Below are 9,225 nucleotides of genomic sequence, written 5' to 3'. Positions count from 1 at the left end.
TATACTTATCAGAAAGTCTGTAGTGCTCCCACTCACTTTCTTGTAAATACAGGCTTCACCACAAGTCTGTATAAAACCATATGCTTTGATCACACTATCAAAGCGTATATTCCAACTTCGAGAGGCTTGCACCAGTCCATAAATGGATCACTGGAGCTTGCACACTTTGTTAGCACCTTTAGGATCGACAAAACCTTCTGGTTGCATCATATACAACTTTTCTGAGATATCCATTAAGGAATGTAGTTTTGACATCCATTTGCCAAATTTCATAAAATGCGGCAATTGCTAACATGATTCGGAAAGACTCTAAGCATCGATATGAGTGAGAAAATCTCATCGTAGTCAACGCCTTGAACTTGTCGAAAACCTTTTGCGACAATTCGAGCTTTGTAGATAGTAAGACTACTATCAGCATCCATCTTCCTCTTGAATATCCATTTATTCTTAATGGCTCACTGATCATCGGGCAAGTCAATCAAAGTCCATACTTTTTTCTCATACATGGATCCCATCTCAGATTTCATGGCCTCAAACCATTTCGTGGAATCTGGGCTCATCATCGCTTCCTCATAGTTCGTAGGTTCGTCATGGTCTAGTAACATGACTCCCAGAATAGGATTACCATACCACTCTGGTGCGGAACATATTCTGTTTGACCTACGAGGTTCGGTAGTAACTTGATCTGAAGTTTTATGATCATCATCATTAACTTCCTCACTAATTGGTGTAGGCATCACTGGAACTGATTTATATGATGAACTACTTTCCAATTTGGGAGAAGGTACAATTACCTCATCAAGTTCTACTTTCCTCCCACTCACTTCTTTCGAGAGAAACTCCTTCTTCAGGAAGGATCCATTCTTAGCAATAAATATCTTGCCTTCGGATCTATGATAGAAGGTGTACCCAACAGTTTCCTTTGGGTATCCTATGAAGACACATTTCTCCGATTTGGGTTCGAGCTTATCAGGTTGAAGCTTTTTCACATAAGCATCGTATCCCCAAACTTTAAGAAACGACAACTTATGTTTCTTTGCCAAACGGTGTCATCTCAACGGATTTAGATGGTACCCTATTTAACGTGAATGCATCTGTCTCTAATGCATAACCCCAAAACGATAGTGGTAAATAGTAAGAGACATCATAGATCGCACTATATCTAATAAAGTGCGGTTACGACATTCGGACACACCATTACGCTGTGGTGTTCTAGGTGGCGTGAGTTGCAAAACTATTCCACATTGTTTCAAATGAAGACCAAACTCGTAACTCAAGTATTCACCTCCGCGATCAGATCGTAGAAACTTTATTTTCTTGTTACGATGATTTTCCACTTCACTCTGAAATTCTTTGAACTTTTCAAATGTTTCAGACTTATGTTTCATCGAGTAGATATACCCATATCTGCTCAAATCATCTGTGAAGGTGAGAAAATAACGATACCCACCGCGAGCCTCAACACTCATCGGATCGCATACATCAGTATGTGTTATTTCCAATAAGTGAGTTGCTCGCTCCATTGTTCTGGAGAATGGAGTCTTAGTCATCTTGCCCATGAGGCATGGTTCGCAAGCATCAAGTGATTCCAAAAGCCCATCAGCATGGAGTTTCTTCATGCGCTTTACACCAATATGACCTAAACGGCAGTGCCACAAATATGTTGCACTATCATTATCAACTTTGCATCTTTTGGCATCAATATTATGAATATGTGTATCACCATGATCGAGATTCAATAAACCATTCACCTTGGATGTATGACCACAGAAGGTTTTATTCATGTAAACAGAATAACAATTATTCTTTGACTTAAATGAATAACCGTATTGCAATAAACATGATCCAATCATATTATGCTCAACGCAAACACCAAATAACATTTATTTTAGGTTCAACACTAATCCCGAAGGTAAAGGGAGTATGCAATGGTGATCTTATCAACCTTGGAATCACTTCCAACACACATCGTCACCTTGCCCTCAACTAGTCTTTGTTCATTTTGTAACTCCTATTTCGAGTTACTAATCATAGCAACTGAACCAGTATCAAATACCCAGGGGCTACTATGAACACTAGTAAAGTACACATCAATAACATGTATATCATATGTACTTTTGTTCACTTTGCCATCCTTCTTATCCGCCAAGTATTTGGGGTAGTTCTGCTTCCAGTGACCATTTCCTTCGCAGTAGAAGCACTCAGTTTCAGGCTTGGGTCTAGCTTTGGGCTTTTTCATGGGAGTGGCAACTTGCTTGCCATTCTTCTTGAAGTTCCCTTTCTTTCCCTTGCCCTTTTACTTGAAACTAGTGGTCTTGTCAACCATCAATATTTGATGCTTTTCTTGATTTCTACCTTCGTCGATTTCAGCATCACGAAGAGCTCGGGAATCGTTTTCGTCATCCCTTGCATATTATAGTTCATCACGAAGTTCTAGTAACTTGGTGATAGTGAATAGAGAACTCTGTCAATCACTATTTTATCTGGAAGATTAACTCCCACTTGATTCAAGCGATTGTAGTACTCAGACAATCTGAGCACATGCTCACTGGTTGAGCTATTCTCCTCCATCTTGTAGGCAAAGTACTTGTCAGAGGTCTCATACCTCTCGACTCGGGCATGAGTCTGAAATACTAATTTCAGCTCTTGGAACATTTTATATGCTTCGTGGTGTTCAAAACGTTTTTGAAGTCCCGGTTCTAAGCCGTAAAGCATGGTGCACTAAACTATCAAGTAGTTATCATACCGAGCTTGCCAAACGTTCATAATGTCTGCATTTGCTCCTGCAATAGGTCCGTCACCTAGCGGTGCATCTAGGACATAATTCTTCTGTGCAGCAATGAAGATAATCCTCAGATCATGGACCTAGTCCGCATCATTACTACTATCATCTTTCAACATAGTTTTTCTCCAGGAACATATCAAAAATAAACGGGGAGCTACATCGCGAGCTATTGATCTAGGAACATAGTTATGCAAATACTATCAGGACTAAGTTCATGATAAATTAAAGTTCAATTAATCATATTACTTAAGAACTCCCACTTAGATAGAGATCACTCTAATCATCTAAGTGATCATGTGATCCATATCAACTAAACCATGTACGATCATCACGTGAGATGGAGTAGTTTTCAATGGTGAACATCACTATGTTGATCATATCTACTATATGATTCACGCTCGACCTTTCGGTCTCAGTGTTCCGAGGCCATATCTGCATATGCTAGGCTCGTCAAGTTTAGCCCGAGTATTCTGCGTGTGCAAAACTGGCTTGCACCCATTGTATGTGAACGTAGAGCTTATCACACCCGATAATCACGTGGTGTCTCGGCACGACGAACTATAGCAACGGTGCATACTCAGGGAGAACACTTATACCTTGAAATTTAGTGAGAGATCAGCTTATAATGCTACCGCCGTAATAAGATAAATAAGATGCATAAAGGATAAACATCACATGCAATCAATATAAGTGATATGATATGGCCATCATCATCTTGTGCCTTTGATCTCCATCTCCAAAGCACCGTCATGATCACCATCGTCACCGGCTTGACACCTTGATCTCCATCGAAGCATCTTTGTCGTCTCGCCAACTATTGCTTCTACGACTATCGCTACCGCTTAGTGATAAAGTAAAGCAGTTACATGGCGATTGCATTTCATACAATAAAGCGACAACCATATGGCTCCTGCCAGTTGCTGATAACTCCATTACAAAACATGATCATCTCATACAACAAATTATATATCATCACATCTTGACCATATCACATCACAGCAAGCCCTGCAAAAACAAGTTAGACATCATCTACTTTGTTGTTGCAAGTTTTACGTGGCTGCTACGGGCTTCTAGCAAGAACGGTTCTTACCTACGCATCAAAACCACAACGATTGTTTGTCAAATGTGTTGTTTTAACCTTCAACAAGGACCGGGCGTAGTCAAACTCGATTCAACTAAAGTTGGAGAAACAGGCACCCACTAGCCACCTGTGTGCAAAGCACGGCGGTAGAACCAGTCTCATGAACGCGGTCATGTAATGTCAGTCTGGGCCGCTTCATCCAACAATAACGCCGAATCAAAGTATGACATGCTGGTAAGCAGTATGAATATTATTGCCCACAATTCTTTGTGTTCTACTCGTGCATATAACATGTACGCATAAACCTGGCTCGGATGCCACTGTTGGGAACGTAGTATTTCAAAAAAAATCCTACGATCACGCAAGATCTATCTAGGAGAAGCATAGCAACGAGCGGGGAGAGTGTGTCCACGTACCCTCGTAGACCGAAAGCGGAAGCGTTTAGTAACGCGGTTGATGTAGTCGAACGTCTTTGCGATCCAACCGATCCAAGTACTGAACGTCCGGCACCTCCGCGATCTGCACACGTTCAGCTCGGTGACGTCCCTCGAACTCTTGATCCAGTTGAGGCCGAGGGAGAGTTCCGTCAACATGACGGCGTGGTGACGGTGATGATGAAGTTACCGGCGCAGGGCTTCACCTAAGCACTACGACGATATGACCGAGGTGTGTAACTGTGGAGGGGGGCACCGCACACGGCTAAGACAAATCTTGAGTGCCTTTGGGGTGCTCCCCTCCCCCGTATATAAAGGAGGGATGGAGGAAGCGGCCGGCCTAGGGGGCGCGCCGAGCATAGGGAGTCCTACTAGGACTCCCACGTCCTAGTAGGATTCCCTTTCCTATTCGGAGTAGAAGAGAAGGAAAGAGAGGGAGAGGGAGAAGGAAAAGGGGGGGCGCCCCCACCCCTTGTCCAATTCGGTTTGGGCAGGGGGAGGTGCGTGCCACCTCTTGGACCTTCTCCCCTCTCTCCACTAAAGCCCAATAAGGCCCATTACTTCTCCCGGTGAATTCCCATAACTCGAGGGTACTCCGAAAAATACCGGAATCACTCGGAACCTTTTCGATGTCCGAATATAGCCTTCCAATATATGAATCTTTACCTCTCGACCATTTCGAGACTCCCCGTCATGTCCGTGATCTCATCCGGGACTCCGACAAACTTCGGTCATCAAATCATATAACTCATAATACAAATCGTCATCAAACGTTAAGCATGCGGACCCTACGGGTTCGAGAACTATGTAGACATGACCGAGACACATCTTTGGTCGATAACCAATAGCAGAACCTGGATGCTCATATTGGCTCCGACATATTCTACGAAGATCTTTATTGGTCAAACCGCACAACAACATACGTTGTTCCCTTTGTCATCGGTATGTTAATTACTTGCCCGAGATTCGATCGTCGATATCCTCATACCTACTTCAATCTCATTACCGGCAAGTCTCTTTACTCGTTCCTTAATGCATCATCCCGTAACTAACTCATTAGTCACATTGATTGCAAGGCTTATAGTCATGTGCATTACCGAGAGGGCCTAGAAGTACCTCTCCGATACACGAAGTGACAAATCCTAATCTTGATCTATGCCAACCCAACAAACACCTTCGGAGACACCTGTAGAGCATCTTTATAATCACCCAGTTACGTTGTGACGTTTGATAGCACACAAGGTGTTCCTCCGATATTCGGGAGTTGCATAATCTCATAGTTAGAGGAACATGTATAAGTCATGAAGAAAGCAATAGCAATAAAACTAAACGATCATTTATTCTAAGATAATGGATGGGTCTTGTCCATCACATCATTCTCCTAATGATGTGACTCCGTTCATCAAATGACAACACATGTCTATTGTCAGGAACCTTAACCATCTTTGATTAACGAGCTAGTCTAGTAGAGGCATACTAGGGACACTTTGTTTGGTCTATGTATTCAGACATGTATCAAGTTTCCGGTTAATACAATTCTAGCATGAATAATAAACATTTATCAGGATATAAGGAAATAAAATAATAACTTTATTATTGCCTCTAGGGCATATTTCCTTCACAATTTTATCCAGAGGAGTTGTGCATTCGCAAGTTTTGTTTTTCATTACACATGTCCCTGGATTTAGATGTCAGTATGCACCAAAGCCTGCAAATAAGTGGCGAAGCCATAATATTTTGAGGTTAACGAAGCACTTATAAATTTCTTCCCCACAAACGGATTGAAGATCCAAAGCCATGGGTGATTTCCTCCCACTAGTGAATTTGTTATGCTTTTGGCTGTAGCCATAATATTTGGGGTGTGGGTATGTAAAGAAATTCAGTAAGATTGATTTATGTGAACATTATTCTGCTATAGTTCTGTAAGATCGTTATATTTTCTCACAATGGAAATTCCAGGTTCGAAAAATGGCAAGTGGCAAATTGTCACCACTTTAGCAACTGCGGCATATGTTTTCTCACGAAGAAACTTTAAGGAGGATGTTGTAGGAACTATTTGAACCTACTTGTACAATAATGGCTTTTCTTGCCATTTTGATCCTGCTACCTGAACTATATGTCAAGCTTGCCAGATTGATCGTTGCGGATGAGATGGACTACATAATAACAAGGGACCGGTCTGTGCTACATGAGCTTTTCATGCTTACCACCCACCAGTTTTCAAGATGCATACTGATAGGTTAATTTTCTGTGATACTCACACCTACAATGTACATTTTTAACTCTCTGGAAAAGAAAAGGAAAACAATCTTACTTAGCATTTTGTACTGTTTTGCTAACTGATAGCCCATTATGTTTTTCAGGAATTGCAAATGCCATACACCCAGCAGATCGGTTTCTACCAAAGCTTGAATCCTTAAATTGTAAGCATTCTTACTATATTTGTTGTACTGAAAGTGGAAGGCATCTTTAGAACAGGACTCTGCCTTTTGTCCCCGACACTCCTTCATATCTTGTGTTCTGCATTCTTGCGTCTCACTATGGGAGCAATATTCAGTCAATCCAGAAATTAGTGAACATAGCATTGCATGCATTTTTTTAGTCCATCCAATTTCACAAAGTTTTTTTCCATTATTAGCACTACCCATGTTACAGAGATGATTGGAAAGTTAGCTATCATGATAGCATCTGTGCTCTTTTGTTCTCTTTTTTTGGTAAGAGGTGATTTGGGTGCGCCTCATGATCTCTTTGTTCTGCCCAAAAAGCAGTATTTCTGATGGCTTGGATAATTTCTGTCAATAATTCTGTGCATCTATGGTTGCAGGAGAATGAATTTTTATGTTCCCATGAAATTAACTCTTTTCCTTCTTTGTTAGTTATCATCTTCCATGAATATTTGTTCCATCTATCTATTCTACTAGCTGAAATTGATCATGTCGGATAACTCCCTTTACCGTGTCACAAGTTCTATCATTCTGATAGATGGTCGAAATATTTCGCCGGCTTGCTTGAAATCCTATTGATCAACCCCGAAACACATGCCCTAAAGCTTGTTACTCTCTGGGAATCGTTTCTATCATAATCTACAGCTATCATGCTTCAAATTGACTACGTTTATCATAATTTGTTCATGCCTGACAGATTTTCTTTCTTCGCAGCTGATATGGTAAGTGACAATACGACTGTATTTTTTATTTACAGGTAATTGATAATATGTACATTCTCATTTTCTTCTATACTCCAGTGCCCCTTACATTTTTTTCCATCATGCCAGAATATCATATGAACTATTTTCGTGTGACTGTTATGCGCTAGGGTGAGTCCAGTTTCCCTTAATCAGGCAGTACTTTTTGTGAGAAAGTATACATTTTGTTTAGGACAACACCAGGTTATGGCTTAAAGTATCTACATCACTAGATGCTAATCAAACACTGCAGGTAGGCGAAATTAATGCTAGGTGATGTGTGGGTAGGTGCTAAGAAAAAAAACTCACCTCCATGAGAATCGAGCTTCTCGACCTGCTTGAAATGGACAAGGTCATTCGGGCATGTGCTTTTGATGTGCTATTTTCTCTCTTTTGATAAGAAGTCAAGTGTAGCCAACATGATTAATTTTGTGTTCTATGCTACCAGTTGTCCGGGCATCACTTTTGATGTACTATTTCTTCTCTTTTTGTAAGATCAATTTTGTGTTATAGAAACTATGCTACCAATTGTTCATGGTTGTGCACTAAATAGATGTTCCTCTACTTGTAATAAATATCTTTTGCTTTGTTTCTGCACTAATGAATCTTGTATAATTAGCAGTCCAATTGTCATTTTAGTATCATGTCTGTCACCGACTATAATCAGTTAGCCGTACTAAAATATGCTAATGTTCACTTACATGTAAGGAGCACCAAAAGCAATGAAAAGGGCGCCTACAAGCTGGCAATGCCCAAACTTTCTTTCAGGAGGTGCGCCATGGCGCGCCCCAACCGCTAGTGGAGTACAAGGTGCGCAGTGTGGGGGAGTACATGTTGAATTGTGCTGAGAGCACAAGCTGTATTGTGGAGTGTACAAGTATTTCTTTTCTCCAAATGATAAGTGCCACACGTGTGACACGAAGCAATCAGCCACTGATGTTTTTTACAACTAAAATTGCCATCCGAAAAGAAAAAAACAAACTAAAAAAACTGAAATTTGCTATCCAAAAAAAAGCTGCCATGCTTCACAACTAAAATTGCCATCCCCACGTCACTAAACTTGGCATAAAAATGTTCGAAGTTGCCATGTATTCATGCCACACGTGTGACATTTATTAGGGTTCTTATTTTTTTGCGGGTGGAGAGTACAAGTTGCACTACATGTGAGTACTTCTACCCTTTGAGGAGTAAAAGTATATTACTCCATGAAGCACATGTACGTGACCGTGAGCCGCACAAGTTTGTTATATTTGTTAGTACAAGACTACAAGTTACGTCAAAGAAAAATTTACGTCGAGAAATATGAATATAAGGCCTAGTTTTGAAGGTCTCGACTCGAGAAGCAAAATGGTGAAAATGGTTCGTAAATCAAACATCGGTTTAAAGGATATTTTATTTAAAAAATCTGGTAAAAATGTGGTAAGTTGCAATCCAAGTTCTACTACCAGCTCAACCGGAGCCGCCTCCTCCCCTAATAAATTATGGTTCCCCCGCCTCCCGCCGCCGCCGGTCCGCCTCGTCTCTGGTGGCCTTAGGGTCATGGGGGTGTGGTGGATTCCGGCCCTTGCCAGTGGGAGGGCTCCGTTTTTATATGTGATTTTGAGTTTTGTTAAGATTTGTGTCCTACTCAGTAGGATGAGACGACGGTGGCTCCCTGTAGATGGAATTAGGTTCTCTCCGCCAAGCCCACTCCGGTGATGCATCTAGCTTTATCGGTGAGCATGTGGAGGTGTGTCTCCGA

This window comes from Triticum aestivum, chromosome 3D, assembly GCF_018294505.1.
Source record: "Triticum aestivum cultivar Chinese Spring chromosome 3D, IWGSC CS RefSeq v2.1, whole genome shotgun sequence".
Lineage (NCBI taxonomy): Eukaryota > Viridiplantae > Streptophyta > Magnoliopsida > Poales > Poaceae > Triticum > Triticum aestivum.
This window is presented reverse-complemented; position numbering follows the sequence as displayed.